General features: G+C 40.9%; 1 protein-coding gene across 8 annotated transcripts in view; it reads left to right on the top strand.

Annotated features, from left to right (window-relative positions):
* LOC110827709 (protein bric-a-brac 1) overlaps positions 1-20170 on the top strand; it is a 456379-nt gene that overhangs the window by 220962 nt on the left and 215247 nt on the right. For 6 of the 8 annotated variants that reach the window (XM_087352109.1, XM_022059610.2, XM_087352111.1 and 3 more), the window contains one exon: positions 18709-18782. The gene's annotated coding sequence lies outside the window, so the exon portion shown is untranslated. Of the gene's footprint in view, positions 1-18708; positions 18789-20170 lie in introns of all 8 variants that reach the window. The other 2 variants (XM_087352108.1, XM_087352110.1) reach the window with 2 other exon arrangements.

The raw sequence follows: 20170 nt of genomic DNA, 5'->3' as shown, positions 1-20170 counted from the left end.
AGCAAACTCCCATATAGTTGCGCTGGAACACAAGGAAAATTTTATTCATGCCTTTACTCCATGTTTGTGACCCACAGCCATTAATATTCACGTCTCTTGGGGCCCAAGTGCATTTTCAGTTGTAGGTGAAAAATGTAACTTTTTCTGTACGTATTCGTATATGGAATTTACACATATGCCTTTAACTGAAGTTCAGTTCATGCGCTTGCATGCTGTGCTTGTTGGGTGGGAGAAGTCGATAAATGTACGTGCAGCTAGAGAAGAAAGCAACGAGACACGTTTCAGTATTGTGCAAGATTTGTTCTTTGACTGGAAGCGGAGTCAAAAGTTTGTTTCTGCACAAATTTACGCGGAACACTTTTGCTGACTGAAATCGTACCCGAAATATTTCGCGAGGTTTTCGTGATGTTGTCTTTCCCCGCGTACAATGGAAACTGTGACGAGAGGGTTAAAATCTAATTTTAGAAAAAAATCTCCATTTGAGTGTTGCCACTCAGGGGAGAGGTTGACCGGCAGAATTGCCGACCTCTCGTTGAAGCAAATCGATGAAAGGTTTGTGTGTTTGGCGTTTATTGCCTTGCTCTCTCCCTCCTTCCCTCCCGTCGCCCGACCATCCTCCGAAGTTACCACCCTCCACTTGATAATATTCTCCGTCTCACTCTGCACTTAAATGCCACCATGCTCTCGCTAGTCGAGAGGGAGAGAGGAGGTGGTATTAGTTCTACGTATAACGGCTACAGTGCCTCTAACATTTTATTACTCCATCTGCGTAGTGTGGAGAGAAGAGGTTTCTGCACATCACCCAGTTATAATATTATTAAGGGGGATGAAATGGAAGAGTCTATTTTGTTCAGCGATGAAGGGGATGATACAGTCAGGAGTTGACCATGACCTCTTTAAACTCCACTCTTCCTCATTGCGAATGTTAGTTTCCTAGTAACTTTTGCGGAGACCTGGCATTCATCGCTTATGAAATGTTTCCTGTGAAGAGTACACTGTTGGCCGGGTTCAAGATATCAATAATTTGCGCACCTTTGAACAGTTATGTGCTTTCATTCTCTTCTGCAACAAGATTCACGGAGCTTCTGTCCGTCCACTCCTAGTTCTAGTCATGTGTTCCCTTTGTTATGTTCTTTCGTGTATTTAAATCACATCCGTGTTATGTCGGTCCGTTGGTGACCATGTGGTCAGTTGCCCTACGTTTTCGATGATGAACGTTGTAATACATTTCCATCGTGTTATAATAGTATGTAATACGTTGGATGTAAAGAAACGTATTTTATGGCTTATTTTCGCTGTTTAATCAACATATTTTCTGTTGAATTCAGTTAAAATATGGAGGAATTTCTGTACAAGACTGTACGATATAGGACATGACAAAATTATAATCGGCTTTTCACTTTTTTCACAGAAGTCCGTTTATATTTTACTTATAGGTTCATTAAGTAACTGTATCAACAGGTGTTATGAACTCATGAGGTTTCAGAATTAATTTGAGATGTTACAAGTCAACAAACAAACGTCAGCATTGTTTTAATGCAGTAATTAATACTTTCGGGTTTTCAACTGTTTCTGTGTTGAACAGTATACCGACATATTCATTTACGTAGAAAACGGGGACATTTTTGTACTGTTAATTGTTCTCAGACTTGTAAGTACCTGAGGAACATCGATTGAGGGAGTGTGACAACAGGTTACTGAGGGTAATATTTTGACGCACGAGTGAGGAATTACTAGGAGGATGGAGAAACGTGCATAATGCTGAGTTTTGTTCTGTTCGTTTTGACCTATTTCTGTTGCGTGCTTGTTTGTTGAAATTATCTGAGCGAGAACAATATTTTCGCAAGTGTAAAAGAATTGTGTTCGACTTTCGCCAAAAGTTTTTGTAGGTCGGAGCGTTATCTCGGACCACCTCCCCCCGCCAGTCGATACGTTTTTATATTATGGTACGAGAATTCGCTGTTATTTGTGGAGACCCAAATTTCATAATTAATCTCGCTAATTTGTTATTGTACGTAGCTGTAAATGGTCAAGGGAGACAGATTTTGACGTAACTGATGCGCGTAGTATGTAGACCTCTGGACGTGATTTTAAACTATTAGTTTTTTCGACAAGTCATTACTTATTAGAATGGCGCCATACCTACCGAATGTTCCTCTGTGACAAATGGATTGATTTGCTTCGTAGTTCAAGTAGTCTGAAAAGCGTATATTGTGGACCAATAAATCTGAGTAATTTTATAATCTTAATGGCCATAATCGATTGACGTATTCGTGTTGTGCCAGGTCTCGTTTTTTCCTTGGTAGAGTGTTGCATCAGATGCCTCGGACGACCTGAAGCATGGGATTCCGGGGTAATCAACGGGCTATGGGCTGGACGAGATGTTTCTCTCCACTTCTGTGGCTCATCCAGCTTCCTATTCAGTGCATGCTGGGGTTATTTTCCAACGGGTATAGCGACCTAAGCATGAAGCTGGTCACTTTAATCCAGTGCCTCGATTAAGAATGTGTGGAGCTGTACCTTCACTTGAAGTTCCCTATGTCTGTTGTTGGTAATGTCAGGTTTACATAGTGTATGTTCCTGTTTACCTTATGCACTCAAGCTAATGGCGTAGGCGAATCGCGGAATTTGGCCCGGCTACTCCTCTTAAAGAGCTGAATGCCTTCGCTGTTACCTGTAACATTTTCTATACGCGCTGTTGTGCATTGTGAGCGAATCCCAGAGCAAAAAGCATTGGTGCTCTTAACTTATTTACAGCTTCCGTGTGAAGCGCAGATTATTTCTGGGGGAGCAGGACTGAGTATGTTTATGAAATGGCCTGTCGCCGTTTTAGCTGTTAAGGGGTACACCGAGACGTAGGCTCTCTCAAGCTCCTTGAACTTAATTCATTGGTTGATATGCATCATCTGAGATAAGTAGTAAGAACAACAGTCCGACATCGAAAGCAAATGAACGATATTGGAGAGAAGTTAAAAATGCTTAGCAGGCATATTATAGATAGTATTCGAAGTCACAGAATTATACCACGGGAACAAGGTGAAGTTAGGAAAATCTGGGTTATCGCCCACTACAAGAAGTGTGTCCTAAAACCTCCGAGAGGATGAATTGACTTAAGGGTAGTTTACTGGAGTCTAATCCTTGAAATTAATGATGATGAAGATGATTATGATGGTGGTGATGAAGTGCAGATCATCAGTCGTGCCGGCAAAACCCATCTGATGACGTTGCATAAGTCGGAAAATACAAGTTTGATGGCTGTCTTCTGGGTTCTTGCGCCGTGTAGTCTGGTATAAATTTACCGTAGTTTCAGAGGTCCTTGCTACCTCCATCATCAGGGCGATGAGTTACCTCGGTAAACTTCTACCGGACTACACAGCGCAACAAACCAGAAGATAGAAATCTTCAGACTCATCGCCGTGAAAACCTCAAATCCTACTTAGTTGGTTTCGTTGGCATAAGGCATACATTAATAAAAATATTTACCGTCATTATAGGATTTATTTTATGTAGTGAATAAATTAGTTCAATTTATGACCTTATCTTGTTCTGGATCGTTGACTCCCAAACAGTGGATTCGAGGATACATTTCTCATTGGTGGATCGTCTGTTATGAATAGCCTGCAACTAATTTTGTTCTAACATTACACGAACTTTTGGTTCGAAATTGTTTTTCGTTGTTTATTAAACCCGATGAAGGTTAGCGGTTTTATGGATCTTATAATTCTACGTCGACCCTACAATGGAACAATTATGAGATGAAATTTTCGTGTTTTGTTTCTGATACATTCTGATTCAAGGGTGCTCTAGGGCCGAAGTGCGCAAGGCTTCTACCATTGCCACAGTATGAAATTCAATTTTTAGAATAGTCTGTCATGAGGAAAATACTGGAATGTCGAACGTTTTATCTGCTATGAAGATACACCCCTTTTGTCTTAATGATGTTAATCGAAGAAAACATATTTTGCTTTATTGTCCCATATGCGATAAGTGAAACATGTCTTCTGGGTCTCTTTGTATTTTAGGAAACTTCACCTCTCTAATTCTTAGCACGTAGATTCCGAGTTCAAATCTCCACACGGCCTAATATCCCGGAAGGCTGTCATTTTCATACTCGCCGCCTTGAGAACTTGAAATCAGACCTACCTGAAGTGCGTCTTGATTAAAGATACCGAATATTAGTCGAAAATAGCAGTCGACTTTGGATATTATCCTGACTCACTTTCAGTTCTGCTTCTTGGAATGTTTGGAGGTGACTGTACATACCAGCGTGTGTAGCAGAGCATTGTACAGGTGTGGCGCGTCAGGTCTGAACCCGCTGCAATTGGGGCCTGCCTCTGACATTGTTAACCATTTAAAGGGGATTGTACGAAGTGTCCAAGTAAACTTCGCTTGTGAAATTCATTTCGATGGTTTTCCAGTGTTCATCCGCGTTAATTTTACGAACTAAAAGACCCCAAGAAGATCATAATGGTACTGACTTTTAATTCAGTAAAGAATGAAGTTTTCCTATTCTGTTAGTTCATTCCAGTTATTAAATTAAATAGTGAGTCATAAGAATAGCTTCCCCCCCCCCAAACTTCTAATTGCGACCAGACAGTCTCAAGGATAGTTGAGTGTACATTCAACTAGTACAACACTTCTCTCTTATTTTAGTATCGAACGTTCTCGTCTGTATGCCTTTGTTATATATATGTAAACTGTCAGAGATGAAGTAAATTACACTTTTCGCCCCTCCTCACTCCCCCTTCCTCTCTTCGTACTCTCAACGACGCTGCGACTGTTATAATAAAAAAGCTGGTTCATCATTTGATAAAGAAATACAAAGGTTCATTGCTTGCCGTATATTGGTAGAGAGGCGCCCTCTGATGCAGGTGCTAGTTATTTATACAGACACTCCAAAATTTATGCTCCTCTTTCTCGCTCTGTGGTCCCTTCCTCTTTGCCTCCCCTTGTTCCAGAAAACGTCTCGCATGCGAAGTTGGTTTCTCTGCAGCTCACACTCATACATCGTTGTAAACGTTGTTCATCGACCGTATGAACCCAAGAGGCCTTAAAACGAGGGTGCAGAGGTCACGATTTTCGTCGGGTTGTTATCTCTTTATATATTGTAGTATTCATGCTCACACTTTGCGTTGAGTTTTGAGTTTTGCGTGTATTGAAAACACTACATCTGCGACTTTTTAAATTAATATAAGGAAAAGAATTCATTGTCGGTATTTTCAGTGCGCACTTATATAACCCATTTAACAGTCTTTTAAATTTATTACATATACAGATTCAATTTATGTATTTTAAGAAACGAGAGTGGAAATGCTTTTTTAACATTTGCTGTTTTGCATACAGTAATTATTTGTGCTATTCATTTCTCCGTTATTCTTATGTGATGTACAGAATGTTGCGCTGTCTCTTGAGTCTGCTGTCCGTCTTGTCCAAGTTCTTCGGGCTGTCGATTTGTGCCCCAGGAACACTGATTTATAAGCGGATGCTTCTGCGCGTCTATTGTTGTGGTGCTAATTGCTCTGAACGATTCAGAAATTATCTCCCTTGTATTTGGTTAAATGTACAGCGTATCAATGCATGTTTAAAGAAGACTGCACAATGAAGAGCTTCATAAATTGTTTTTCACCAAACTTTGTTAGGGTGATCAGATCGAGGACGAGGTGGGGGGAGGTGAGAAATGAAACTTCACTTTGGTAGGGAAGCCTGAGGGGAAGAGAATAGACCATTTGGTAGACCAAAGGCTGAATGTGAAATTGGCATTAAAATTAATCGTAGGGAAATATGGTTGGGTTGTATGAATTACATTTGTCTGTTTAAGGATAGGTATCTGGTGGCCTTTTTTGGAAAGGGTGATGATCTTTCTGTTTCTATAAAAGGTGAGAAATTTGTTAGCTGCTAGATTCTAAAGGACTCATCTCCATGAGTTGTCTGGTATGAGCCGAAATGCAATCTACGTTGTATGCCATGCGCGAAATATTTGTACGATGAGCTTTCAAAATTAACATTTAAAGGTTGCATAAAGCTTCATTTAACCCCGTGAAGCCAAAGATCGTCTGTGTATTATTCAGACATTCAGTCCTTTCCTCAAAGAAGACGCATCCTATAACCATTTCAAAGATAAACCAATTTATGCTATTTTCGGAAATAATCGCTGGTCATTAAAGCGCGTGGTACAGGGGTTAAGGTAGGGTTGTATTGGACCAATGCGAACCAAAATAAGTTAACTCGACATCGTTTGGTTTACCCCTAATACAAAATTTTATCGAAATCCGTTCATTTTTATTGTAACGTCCTCTGTTATAGGTTCGCATGTTTATACTCAGCACTCTGGTATCTAACACTCTCTGTATTATTCCCTTAGGGTGAAATTAAAGTTTAATTCTATGGAAGTTTTTTTGTGATACAAATAAATTATCAAGTTTAGCTTTTCGGTTCGGTAACTACCAGTTCCTCACGCGTTCCTAACGTTTATTCCAGCGTCGTAAAGTAAGGTAATAATTGTATATTAGGTTTGCTGTGTATTTTCTCGAACGTAAAAAAGTCAGGTATATTACATTGAAAATAATTACTTACGTGATTCGCGTCTTTGTATAACCTCGACAGCTTAAAATTTCGAAATGATGTGAACGAGCAAATATTTGTGATAGCAGATAAGAGCAACTGTAGTTGCTCCTGCAAGGGTTTCATTTATCTACTTACATTCCATCTTTTGTTTCATTATCTAGTCCTGCAGTCTTCCTTCTTACGTCATATATTTTTATGTATAAATTCCTTCGTACTTTTTCGTAAGCACTGAGAGAAAATAGGTTGTACCTTGCTGCTGGAGGAGAAGTTGAATAATTCTCGAAATATACGTCAGGCGTACACATTCGCATATTTTCCAACGAGATACGCGGTATTTAATTAGTTTGCGACGGCGAACGGCGTCCCGACGTCTGGAGGGCAGAACGTGACACCGACGTCCATCGCGACTTCTAGCTAATGTGAAGTTCCATTCGGTTGCAAAATTAAAACTGCGCCACCGTGTTCATAGACAAATGGCCGTTCTGTAAGGTGACGTTCCTTTTTCTTCGGTCTCGGTTAACGCCGTGCGCAGACTCGTTTCTTTTATTGTTCTGCTCGGGGACTCCGATTTGCAACATGTACAGAGTTTCCGGCGAAGACAATGCTCTATGCTGAGATGTCTGCTCACTGGGATGTTGAGTCTTGTAGCTCGTATAAACTGACCTACGCTTCAGAGGAACTTGCTGCCTCCATCGTTAGGGCGATCATCGCTGGATGTAGTGTCAAATTTTTTCTCAGAGTCATTGGGAAAATAATGTTTCCAAAGAATTTGTACTCTTTTTCCTATTTAAGTAGATTCTAAGTTTATGGACGTACACGATGTAGTGTAAAGTAAAGTTTGTCCCACTGTACGCCATGTAGGCGCTTGGGGTGAGAGGAGGTATAGCTCCTCTCTTCCTTGACCTCGGCACTAGATGGGGGTGAGTGGTCAGCATCACGCCCCGGCCGGCTTTACCCCTGGGAAAGGACCCCGGTACCCGTTGTAGAGGAGGCTGGGTGGGCCCCAGAGCCGGTCTGGACGCAGAGGCTAGAGGAAAAATTCTCTGCCCCCGTCGGGGATCGAACCCCGGTCGTCCAGCCCGTAGCTAGTCACTATACTGACTGAGCTATCCCGGCTCATACACGATGTAGTGTATGCAAGATATTTATAAATGGGTCTATAAATCACGAGTCGACTTCTTAATAATTACTTCAGTTGAATTAATAACTTCTTATGTGATATATTGCGATACATCGTCTTGCATTAACATATTAATTTAAAGTGGAAATCGACACCATATTGCAAACGTACAGCTCGTTGGTCCGTCTTGCAGCTTACACCGCACTAAACAGAACTCTAACGTAAATGTAGAGACCGGGTTCGTTTCTTTCTGAAACGTGTTTTCTATTTCTGAGGCGTGTTGCTGATCCAGAACGCAGTTATGATATCTGAATTAGAAGTCTGGGGTAGTTTAACCCTTCCCTGTAAGTTACAGGATTGTACTGGCGTAAACCGGGTAGTGAAACTTTGACAAGATTCGTCCTCTCGCCGTGTTGATGGGTTTGAGCAGAGAAAAACGCTTAGTGTGCAGTGGTTATTTATATCTCATATACGTCACTTGATATGAGAGTACTTCCTTGTGTGTAGGTGTCTAAAAACTACACGGAACAAGTTGAACAGTCTTATAACGCGGGGCTGTCGATTTTTTTCAGCCCCGGAGTCATATTCACCCCTTGTTATCGATTCACAGGCAGCAAGTTTGTAATTGCAATTTGTCGAAGCTCTGTTGCAGTTTATTAAGAAATGATACCAAGTTTGGCGTAGGTTCACTGTTGCTCATTGCTTTTGTTTAAGAAAATCACTCGTTAATGAGACAGCTGAAGCTGGTTTTGTTACCATAATATTTCAGTATCAGGATTAATGGTTCTTGTTGCGTCCCTCCAAGTGTTTCAGCAGTATGACGCGTCATAGGTCTGTGAGATATATAATTTATTAGTTCGACTCTTATTTTGGACATTTTCCATCGTTCTCGTTGTTAAAAACTCGCAGCGTTTCTGAAACTGTATCTTTCTCCGTCGTCAGGTGAATGTAGGAGAGAGGGTTGCCAACTCTGGTGGTTCGTTAGAGTTGTCAGCTGCTTTGGGCTTGTACGATGATTGTGAATGATGAATTAGCAAGAGTTATAGAGGACGCGGTAATAGACTATTTCATTTGAGGTACTTTCCATCATCTCACTGTAGAGTACAGTAACAGGAAATCATCTGATGATGGCTGTCTTCGGAGTTGTTGCTCCCTGATGATGGAGGCAGCAAGGACCTCTGAAACTTCGGTAAACTTCTACCAGACTACACGGCGCAACAACCCAGAAGACAGCCATCTTCATTTACACTCCCGTTAAAACCTCAAATTCTACTTTGGTAAAAATCTATGGACTGCCTCCATCAGAGCAGCCTATCTCCGGACTGAGATTAGAACCCTAGACCTCTCGAAAACGAAGCAGGATTGAAGTTGTCTTCGTTCGTGTAACGAAGTCATTCTTCCTCTTCCCCCCCCCCCCCCCCCCCCGAGCACAGGATAGGAGTAGCACTACCTTATTATCGACCTCTTTACATCCGGCCTAACGATGTTGATAAGTAACAAGCGACCGCCTTTACCCTGGCTGTAAGCAGCGTGGCTGGCGTTGAAAGAAAACACCCCAACGTGGAAGTCTTTGTGTTCAGCTACTGGTTTCGTTCTGTATTAGATATTGCAATGCACGGACCGGATGTTTGGAGAGTAAATTCTAATTTCTTAACATATGTCTTGTTTCACCGAAGATAAATATAAATACTTCGCCATGGAAATAAGAGGTCGTATTCAGTTCTGGGAAACGAGAGGGGATTATAAATAGGATTGTGTGTGTATGATAAACGTGCGGCCAACGCGCGGATCCACAACTTTAAAAATATTTAACTTTGTTCTATATGTTTCACCGTAAATAATCCAGTCTTTTCTATGCGTAATTTTACAAGAAGTCTTCCACTGGGACAGGCCGCGCGGGGTACAAATAAACAATTCGTGTTCCATTTGTATGCTTGTTTTCAAGAGGACTTTATTGGTTCTGCCAAAAATTTCGCGATATTTTGATTGCGGAGTCTACTCAGTTCTCAGAACCATTATACATATACAACAAGACAGTGTTCACTAATTTACTTCGATACAATTAAACGATGTGTACTCGATTTTGTTAACACCAAAACAGTTGATATATAGTGTTTAACAGATAGAGAGAGCTGGGGAAGTCTTTAGTTTAGAAGCTTACTCTTACAAGATGAGTGTTGCACGACTCTTTGTCGACTTTTATGTTCTTTGAGCTGTAACTCCGCGCTGTTATTTCTACAGTTGTTAGTAGTTACTCGGGTAGTCAAAAATTGCCTCCTGTTAATGGAAGCTGAAAGTTCGTCACCGTGTTCACAAAACGTCTTCGGACTCTGCCTTGAGCTGGTTGAGTGCAGTTAACATCCTCACATTCTGTACCTCTGAGACGCAGATGCGTATTTATTTTTGGCCATCAGCTTTACTGTATCCCACGCGGCATCCTCCTTTGAGGCTGTCCACCATATTGTATCTGTTTGTTCTATTAATGAATCTGCCATCTAGATACTTTTGTTTCATGTTCTAAATCTCATTGCTCTTTTCTGCGCCAAACAATTTCTCCAAGTCAGAGGCCCTTTGTAAGAATTTTTTAATATTCTTTTTCTGGCGTTGAGTTGTACGTCTAAAATCCAATCCTAAAACTGAAGGACCGCTCGTTGTCGACTCTCCGCAGCTGCTGTCATATTCGTGGTGCTGTCTCCTCCATCCCCAACCTGTGAAGGCTCCGTGCCGGACGCGATCTTTGGCGTCGGTATATAAAATGGTATTGTGTGTCCGTTGGCATGCTCCGTCTAGCCCAAGCACCCATTTTCGTGTCAGTTTGGTTTGGTCATTGCATCTCCGTCTTTCGAACGATTCTGAATTAAAAATGTATCGGGCAAGTGTTTTTGTCCACACGAACTTTATCGCATGTTTCGGTCTGACATTTTTATTAGTCCAGTTGTTCGTAGTTGTCAGGAGATAGGCTATCATATCCAATTGGCCGGACCTAGGATAAAAGCTTAAAGTTCTGAAAGTTCAGGCAACAAATAACTTTTTTCGGAAAGTTCATATTTCGACATTTTTAGCAAATATTTTTTGTTACTTTAATAGGCTTGTCTCCAAGTTGGGGAAAAGTGTAAAGTTTTCAACCAGTATTTCATAATCAATAACTTTTGAAACATTATGTTGATCTTGGCTTGTGAAGTATTTATAAATCATTAACTTAACTGTCACGTAAAAACTCGTCATATGACTTCATTCTCACAGATGCTTTCTGTTCCGTATTTGTCGTCAGCGAACAGAGTGAACGCTTGATTATGCCTTGTATGCCCTGTATTTTTCATCTCCCGAAACCACTCGATGAATTAGGATGGAATTTGGTATTTGAGGTCTGGACCCAAACGTGGTTGAATTTTGTGCTGGACGTTATCGGTTTGCTGTAGCCCTTACTTTACACAAAATCGGTGTAGAATTTGTTATAATTTCAATATAAGATGTATCGTGCCATACATTTCGTTGCTTTCAATAGCACTTAACAGGAAAAAACTGAACTTAACTGCAAATAAGTCACGATCGCTGTTCGAACCCCTTACAGATTCGCCGTTTGTAATAACTTAAATAATTTCTGACAAGTTTACTCAGATTTAACGGTTTACCTTAGTCCACTTCTTTCGCATTTTATTGCTTTTGAGAACATCACAAAATTTTAATCAGAAAACCTGAAAGCGACCATGAGATAAATTGCTCTTTTCTGACCACAGGTTTTCCTTCTGCTTCTTTGACGCCGAAGCCCGTCTAAATAACATATGATACCACAAAGAAAACAATGCATCTTTATTAGAAAGATCAATTGCCCAATGCTGTTTAAGGAGATAATAGCTATTTACTCTGAGATTCACACGTAACCCAAAAATACAGAGTTATTCGTTATTAACGCAACTACCACTGGGCTTGAAAAGTTCGCTCTGTGTTTATAGGTGCTCGCTGATTTTGGGACCACTGAGTTCATTGTCGAACTTTGTACGAAAAGAAAATGGCGCCCCATTTGTTTAGTTGTATTAGGCACATTAAAGACGACAAGGTTTACTGAAATCGACAGTTTAGTTTTAGTATAAGGAAGAAGTCTACTTGCAAACTTTTGTTGGACACTCGTGAAGTGTATTCACACGACATAACTCGTGACTGACATTTTGCTCGTGTGTATATATTAATTGGTTTTTGCGTGACCTTTCTTTGAGGTATTTGCATAAAGGCAAACTTCTGTCATGAACAATTCATTTCCAGTACGAAGTGGCACTGCCATTGCCTGTAAACTGTTCTTTAAAGCATTTTCTGTTTTTGTCTCTCTCTCTCTCTCTCTCTGCATGAGAACGAAATAGGATTTGTCTGAATTTTACATGGAACAGCGAGCAGAATCTTTGAGTGTACGTGGATGGAGACTACTATAATTCAGCATCCTAGATCTGCTACTGTGTATCGATGCTAATCGTTTCTCAGTGTACTTGGATTACCATTGATGAATTCGTTGACTGTGAACCGGCTTTATTTGGTCGTGGAACGAAGTGCTGGGAACGTATAAGCGGGGGTCCCGTCCATGACTAGTGAATGAGTGAGTATTGCAGGAAGGACCGCATATTCGCTTTCACACAAAAAAGTCTGCTGTTCTTGGTCCATTAGTAATAGGGGGGGAGGGAAGTGACCGTCGCCTTTGCCTTTGCGTTTTTCATCAGAAATGACACACGCATTTGTTTCAATTATTTAGTAAGCTGTCTGTTTTTTATTCCTTTTCGCTTTTTGAGACTACAGATTAGCCTAAATATTACAGGAAACGCTGGAATTTTGCAATGAACGGAAATGGAATGCCATTTAGGCAGGTTGACACAGTTGCCGCTGACTGGAGAATGTTCGGCGAGTATAATATATTCATCTGGAGGAGTGCACTGCGCTGTAACTCGGAGGAGGACCTGCTATATATATATATATTTTTAGCGTCGTCGTCGTCCGCTTGCTCCTGTGGTGCGTTGGATGCCCCTTCCTGGTTAAACCATAAACTATACAAGTGAGTCCGTCCACATTTCAATCGTAAACCTAGCGGGTTTTCGAGGGTGAAATATACGATGTTAACGACGCTGGATCCGGAATGAAATTTAATTTGTTGGAGTTTTTTAGTATATACGAGAGGAATATTTTGTTTGAAGCATTATTTGTTCAGTGACTCATGGTGATATGCTGGGTTAGGATAACGGGGGTAGAGGAGGTCGGTCCATACGAAGAGGAAGGGGTTTGGGAGGTGCAATGGCGCCAGCGGCACACCAGGGGTTGGAGGTGGTGGTGGTTTGAGCTGGGAGGAGTAGGGTGGGCGGCGGGTGGTTCAGTTAGAAAGTTTCTGTCTCTGTCTCACACTACAACCCCCTTTCCCTTTTGTTATTGCAATATACATCCATTATTCATTGGTAGGGGAGACCTGAAGCCGTAATCAAAACAAATCGCGCGTCGAGAGACTAGCTTGTTTCTAGAGAGTGCGCGTGCTCGGTGCCCGCTACGTACCCCTCTGCTTGTCCAGGTTCCACAGATGATCGCCAAGTAGGCAATATGGCACTCACTCTCTCTCGTTATAATAACGTAGGGAACCAAAAGTAAGCTGCTGCTGTCTTGGTGTATGAGATCTGAAGATGTCGATTTCGGTCTGCTGGGTTGCATCCACACGTCCACGCGGCGTAACAACTACCCAGCGTAATGTGTTGCTGTTCTCGTAGTTATTAGGCTTGCTTAGTCGGCGAGTCCTTTCCCTCTGTGCGTCGTAAACCAAGTTCCTCGAGCACCAGCGAAATTTCACAAACTAATGAAACAGAGCCCTTGAGAAACTGATAGTCGCTTATCAGGTCAAGAGATTCCGTTTTTAATAATTTCGTACGGGTTTTTACGGCTGTGTGAGAAAATATGGTTGTTTAAAGTCGGCGTCGTGTGGATTTTGTCTGCTTTTACCAACGTTTCAGAGGAGAATATTTCCTCCATATTCAGCCACGAAGATGGAATCAGTATATTTCTCCTAAACGTTGGAATGCAGCCAAAGGTTCACAATTCAGCAACGCAGGAGACCTCCATATATATGCTTTCAGAGCTGAAGATTGAGGTACGCTCACAATTTATTTCTCGAAGTTCGACTTTAATATCATCCTCCGATCTACGTCCGGGTTCCAGGTGTTTTGCCTTAAGTTTTTGAACATAGCTCAGACTGGACGACGAGGTTTGATTCCGTGTACTTGCAGAATTGTTCTCTTCGCCGCTGTGTATACTGGCTGTGGAGTTCCCGAGCAGGCCACTCACTCCAACTTACTGAGGTTTGAAAATCATTGGACTTCATCTCAGCGCCTCCTATAGCACGCGGCTTTATGACTTATTACTTGAGTGAATTTACCTGTTATGTAGAAATGAAGTCGGCAGGCCTGCATTGTGTTTGGAAGGCCCGTTTCAATGCACGTCCCATTTATCAGCTGTCTTGAATGAAATGTGTTATGCTTTTCCTTCGCCTTTCAAAGCAAATGTTGGGTTAGTATATTGCAGTACGCCGTGGAAGTATTTTCTGTGCCCGTTTTATCATCCACAGTCATCTTGACATTGGCCGCAATGTACGAAGTGTTGAGTAAGCAGCAACGAGGAAATCCTCGTTCCAAGAAGCCGAGTTGTTTGCTGGTCAGATTTACATATTTTTCTGTTGTGCCGGGAGGTTAATTTCAGTGTTCACGAGAACACGCAACTGGACGATGTCCTGAGCCATGTAAATCTAGTCCGCACCATATTTCTAATACCTTTCAATATTTTCATCCCGTGAGTAGCCTGTTCTCTTACGTTTATCGAGTACAATTTTTAATGCGAATTTCGTGTGCCCCATTTCCCGTCCATTACATCTTAGGTTTAGTCCGTCAGAAATATTTGGCGAAAGGTACAATTTCAGGAGATTTGAAGTTCGGTCTTGAAGATGGAGAAAGTTTGTATCTCTGAAACGTTTCCTACGACTCCACACGGCGTCACAATGTAAAAGAACAAAATGTACAACTTGTGGAATTTTTTGTAATGAAATTTCATTCGCCGTCCTGTCTTTAAGGGTCCAATATTCTCATGAAAACTCTTGAGTCTATTTTTCACATCCATTTTAAACAACTTGTAACATTATAAATTCTTATTATATAGCTAAGACTTAGACTTGTAAGGATGCATTATATTTTATATTTTATTGTTAGTAAGTAGTTCGAAATAAAATGTTAAGTTCTGTATAAATAGTCGCTTAACAGTTTTGTGCTTAATTTTTACCGCGTAAGATCTTTTCGCCAGGTTCGTAGGTTTCCAGATAATTCTGCTCGTTCTGTTCAGTCGCTGTGCAAAATGAATGCGCTGATTATTATTCACCTGTTTCTGTACATTTGTATCGGCACGCCACTGACACATCCCCCTCCCCCGAATGGTCCGACTACAAAATCCCGCACACAGCTAACTGGGCGTCACTAATTGGGGTTTTGTGTGCCACATCGCTCTTGCAGGGGGTGGGAGGCCGCCGATCAACAAGTGATTTCTCTCTCAAATGTTCTTTTTTTACCCCTCCTACTTCCCGCATCTTTTCTTCTTCTTCGCTCTTTGGCCATGTGTCTTAATCCTCTTCCAGTTTCGCTGGAGTTGTTCGTTGTGGCTGGCGTAAGGAAGTGGTGGGAACTTGGAAGTGGCGTGTGATTGCCGTGGCCTTTTGCGGTGCACTGCACAGATAATTTAATAAAGAATGCTGTTCTGCCTTTTCTGTAATTTCTTCTTTGCAATCTGCAGAACATAAGATCTGCGTCTGTGTTGATTAGTATACACAACATCGTGGAAGGCAAGCATTACGAGGCCTCAAATTTTCGCATTATTTCTCATACGTCATTATAGAAATACGTTGGCTGCATAGTTTTCTCCTTTATAACCAAATGCATGTATGTTAACTTTTATATATTCCGCCCACTTTGAAATTACATATTGAATAAGTTTAGTTCCTGCATGTGTACTACTTTCAGACTCTATAATAATTTCGCTTACGTCTCGCTGTACAGCCTACCATCCAGCCACAGAAGTCAGCATAGTTTCATAAGCAATTATTCTACTCCACCCTCTGTCCAATTATATAAAGTACAACTTATGATAACGCTGCGTGATTCTCAGACATTTTCTTGTACTCCCCCCCCCCCCCCCCACATTACAATAAGAATGTATGGGTGGGGGCATCTATCATAAAACCTGCCTGAAGGTAACATGAGCGATGCAAATTACAATAAGCGAGCTGTACAGTAATTACACTTTTGGAAAAAATATTATTCAGCTAGCCAGAGCCAGAAAGAGTGGATTGAGATGGACGACTTGATATTATAATAATCAGGAATAAGGCTGTCGTGAATCATTGGCTTGACCTTGCTTGATAGCTCTGTCTTTTTCTTATCTTATAAACTTTTCCTTTGTGGCTGAAGCTGCCAGCCTTCCCGAATAGATGGAGCGCTCCTCCCTTTGGATTATTATTATAATAATATACATTTTGTTGCTCAAGAAGTACGCATAACCTTTGTTTTTGAGAGCTAGATGTATCTTATGTGATGCCGCGTTGTCTATATAAAGGCAGAATCGACCACATGGTTTGCGTTTCATATTTTCGTAAGACTTTTATTCACATCGCCAAGGTGGCGACACAACAAACAAGGGAAATTCCCGAAAATGGCACATAAATTCGTAGGCCCGCTGCTGTTATGGGTGACAAACGGGACCCTGTTTGTCTCACATTTTTCATTGCACAGTGCAATTATTAGCCTACAAATCTAAATCATTACCACCTCATGTAAATTTGTTTATGTACAATGTAAAAGCAACGTGTTTATGTATTATGAAGCTCGGAGAAACTTCATAACAGAAGCATAATCTAATCAACCAATTCTGGTACCTGAAGGTTTCGCTTCCCTAATACGAAACCCCACCATTAAACGCTATCACGAGCCGTTTCCATCTGCGTTAGGAGAACCTGAGGGTTCAACATTCCTAATGCCCAGTCCCACTGCTGGACACGAACCTCAGCCATTTTCACCTCCGTTAGCAGAAGTATCACGACGCAGTACCACGAAGGTAGATTCATCATCCCTTCTGAATGCAATCTTACGGAAGAAAGTCGTTCATGTAAGATATGAGGTTTTCACAGCGGTGAGTATGAAGATTTCTGTCTTCTGGGTTGTTGCGCTGTGTAGTCTGGTCGATGTTTACCAACGTTTCAGAGGGCATACTGTCTCTGTCATCAGGGCGATGAATGTTCAAAGTCGTGCATGTTCAGCGAATCTGCCGTGTGGAGTTCCTATTTGCTTGTGTTCCGCTGTTCGTTTAACACTTTCATACCAACCTTCACGAAACAAGAGGCTTGTACATATGTAAATAATATCGTTAAAAACTTTTATCGAAGATCTCCCAAACAAGGGAATGCTTTATAAATAATCATGATTGGAAAAAAAGTTTGTTATTCGTGTTAATTTCTCATAAATATAGCACGGCTGAATGCATGTTCTGCATTACCAATTCACGAAAAAAGACTGCCAAGGAAAATAGTTCTTCTTTTGAATAATTTTGTGGTTTATACTCTTGAGAGGCATTTTAATGTTCTTTCATCTACATCAGGAACATTGCCTTCTCTGACTAACTAACTAGAACCCAAAGGTTCATCACCGAATTAATCAAAGCCCTCCATCGGTCCCTGTCCTGGGCCAACAAAATCCAAATATTTACTTTCAGGGAGAATGTTTGAAAAAATCCGCCGTTAATACCACACACAGCGATAATGTAGTTCCCATGTCCTGTTCACTGTTTTAGTATATTATGTTTTATGCGGAGAAGTGTATTTGAATTCAAATTGAAATGCAGAAGTCGCACAGGACGATTCAGAAGAAGATGGTTTAACCAGTTACCAGAAGACGAAAGATGGAAGAGCTGGCAAGAAATCGTGATTTACAGGCAGAAGAACTTTTGTCTGCTATGCTATGCTACTCTGCTATGGCGATTTGTTGGAGGGCACACTATTAACATCGAATTATATGTGACATTCTTGATTATTTGTTTATTTATGTAACGGCGCTTACTTAAAAGTCAGATTATTTGAATGATAAATGCCAGCAAGATAGTACCAGGAGACAGCAAAGAAAGGCCAGTTGAGTGATTTTATTAATATTTGCCGAAAGTGGTGCTTGTTTTGTTATATGTGCGTCAGTGTTTTGCTGAATTGAAAAGAATCAGCCGTGAGACTGAGGAGTGAAACCCATCGAGGAAATGTTTGATGATGGCATGCGAACTACGTCACCTGCTGTCGTAGAATAGGCAGTTTAATTCCTAGTTCCATCATTGATCACAATTCTGAGCCATTTTCGCCGTCAAAATGTTTCTCTTATCCTGTTACATGCAACACATCATCATTTCCGAGATTTCGCTGTCCTAGCTATTGTGCTGGTGATGTGTGTGAATGACGATTTTTTCCTTTTGTAGGTAATATATTAAGTTTCTAGCCTTTCATACTGTACAGTTATTAAACATGTATACTTATTATATACCAATTACTTTTAATCACCTTAATTGTGCTGTTACATGTACATATGCTTTTAGATCTTTAATATACCATTATCAGTCTTTTAGTCCAATTGTCAAGTTTGGTCGACTTCCTTACATTCCTGTAAACTTTCAGTTTGAAAATATTAATATTCTAAAGTGTTTTAAAAACTCTGCAACATTTCAACAGTGAAGGATTTTTAAATGGATGGATTTTGCTACTTTTATTAAATTTTAACAAGTTATTACCAACAACTTTTTAAAAGTTGCTATATTGAAATTGTTTTAAAAAATATGGTGTTGGAAGAAGCTTGAATGTTTTTGCTTATTGGTGCCAAGAAGTGGCAACAGTGACTACGCAGTGTTAAGGTCAATAGGGAGTTTCTTCCATTAAATGTAATGAACGATTTGTATTGTTTTCAGTTTATACTAAACAACACTTTTCTTTCTTTTCTCAGACACTTGACTTCTAGACACAAGGAACTGCATGATCTCGTCGAAGGAGGAACTTTAAAATCGGCGGACATTGTCAGTAAGCGTGAGTCGTAGACTATTTAAAATGCAGGATGTATTATTTAAAACGCAACTCAGAAGCGGTCACGTAACTGCGGTACATACATGAAGTCAGAAGCAGGCCCAACCCCATGTAATAAATAGGCATCTCTAGTCGGGGGAATCCCGGATGTTAAGCCGCTGCTCACGCATAATGCGTGCAAGTGCGAACGTGGTGCATTCACAAGAAAAACTTGCGTTCGTTAGTAAGACCTGAAACACAATATTGAACTGGCTGTTTCTGACGTTGCCCCAGAAACACGCCAGAAAAAGGTGGATATTTGTCTCCCGAGAAGGTGGTGGTATTCTTCAGCATCTGCTGTAAAGCTGTTCAGGAACTTCTTCGTAACAAGTGAAATTAGAATAAATCTCTCTTGTCTCGTGACGCTGGTGTCACCAGAACTTAAATGTACTATATTGCCTGGGATTGCATTTAAAATGGAACATTCTGTATTTTAGCTTGGCGTATTGGCCTGTATTTTTGTGCATGCTGTAATTAAGAATAATTTACTGTATTATATTCCACTCGTTTCTCATGCAAGAGACCTAAATTGTATTTCCAATGAACGGAATTGCATGATGTGACGTTGCGGACATGGTTCAAGCTTACGTTCCGTCAGACGAATGATTGTCACTTGGGCCGGATTGCGTCTGGGCTTCGTTCCGATGGTAGTGAAGACCACCCCACCCCCGAACTTCATTTTTTTACGCATTCTTTTTATTCCTGCAGAAAGTAAAGGCACAAAGGTGAGGTTATAACTTGTTTACCTTTCATCTTTTAAAACACTCGACTGTCTTTAAGTAGGATTTGAAGTTATGTTGACGGCGATATGGGTTGTGGCGCTGTATACTCTAGAAGTTTCCTGATGTTTCTGAGGTACGTGCTGTCTCCCTGCTGATGGAGGCAGAAAGTGCCTGTGAGAGGCCACAAACCACAAAAAGTTACTCTATAAACGAATATCTCCCAATTTGACATCACACGTTTGAGCTAACCTGCTAGTTCGGAGGCTGTTCCTTATATCCTGAGGTTAGCTGATTAAACTGGATTACAGCAAACACACGACTCGTATACCAGTGTAATAAAGAATAACCTCTTCGATAGCAGTATGTTTGGCACTTCATAATCAAATAAAAGGAGCAATTCAGAGTTGAATTAGCCTCTACATGAGAGAAAAAATCTCATGCAGGGTGAGGATGGGAGGGTACTGTTCAGGGATAAAATACAGGAACCCTATTTTATATTCGCATTACGTCCCGCTGTTCTGGAAGTCTGAAAGACACAATTGCATGCCCGTCCCCTGTTGCGATAGACTACTCGTCATACATCCATCTTGATGCAGGTTTCAAACACTTGACTCCACTCCAGTC

This window comes from Zootermopsis nevadensis, unplaced genomic scaffold, assembly GCF_977971745.1.
Source record: "Zootermopsis nevadensis isolate Lab colony 2312 unplaced genomic scaffold, Znev_1.0 Znev_ptg000020l, whole genome shotgun sequence".
NCBI lineage: Eukaryota > Metazoa > Arthropoda > Insecta > Blattodea > Termopsidae > Zootermopsis > Zootermopsis nevadensis.
This window is presented reverse-complemented; position numbering and strand designations above follow the sequence as displayed.